The sequence below is a fragment of the Galeopterus variegatus genome, unplaced genomic scaffold, assembly GCF_000696425.1.
Source record: "Galeopterus variegatus unplaced genomic scaffold, G_variegatus-3.0.2 Scaffold13882, whole genome shotgun sequence".
Lineage (NCBI taxonomy): Eukaryota > Metazoa > Chordata > Mammalia > Dermoptera > Cynocephalidae > Galeopterus > Galeopterus variegatus.
The window spans coordinates 8,021-9,049 of NW_007739993.1; positions in this window are offsets into that span (position 1 = coordinate 8,021).

Genomic DNA, 1,029 nt, shown 5'->3' on the forward strand with positions numbered 1-1,029 from the left:
TAATCTCTAATTTGTCTCTAAAAACTAATTTGCAGTNATTTTATGCAGCCTTCTGACTCATTCTAAACTTCAGCATGAAATAAAAAGAATTAAAAAAATAAAAATAAAAAAAAACACTGCATTCTCAGTTTTATCTGTACAAAGGCCACCTCAAGAATGACACTTGCCTAGTCAAAAGTCCTTGCAGAATTCTTCTATAAACCAGATGCTTCAATCTTTGAAGTCTTGCTCCGGCAGCTGATCTTTTAAAGTGTGCTACCATATTAATTTAGCAACACTTTAATCTTACAGTTTGTTCTTCCTTAGTTGCACAGCAAAAGCATGGCAAGTACTGCATTCACTACAGCACACTTAAAACAATTCAGGGCTAACTACCCATTCAGTTTGCTCCATTTCTGCTAAATATGGCAATGGGGTACAAAGTGGAAGAGACTACTTAATAAGCAACTATTTTAATAATACAACAGACTTTCAGAAACTAGAATACCCTGAGATAATCAACCTGCCATAAGCAATACACTGCACCTCTACTGTGAATTACACCTAATAAAAACAAATGAAATCAGTTATATTCAGTTATCCATTTCACTTAAAAAAAAAAAAAAAGCATTAAATATATTCAGAAAATAATCTCTAACTAATTTGTCTCTAAAAACTAATTTGTAGAGCCAGCCCAGTGGCGCACTGGAGAGTGCGCTGCTTGAGAGCGCAGCAGCGCTCCCGCCGAGGGTTCGGATCCTATGTGGAGACTGGTTCCCGCTCACTGGCTGGGCGCGGTGCGGGCGCAACACCGAGGGTTGCAATCCCGTTGCTGGTCCCCGGTACGGGCGCGACACCGAGGGTTGCGATCCCGTTACCGGTCAGTAAAGATAAAAAGGAATAAAAAAAAAAAAACACTAATTTGTAGATTTGTGCAAAAGAAACAAGTTTATAGTTCAACTCTGGGTATTTTTTGGAAAATGCATAAGCAATTAGTAGTAATAAGCTGATTTCTAAACTTCCCATTTATGATAAAAGGCATTACTAAGA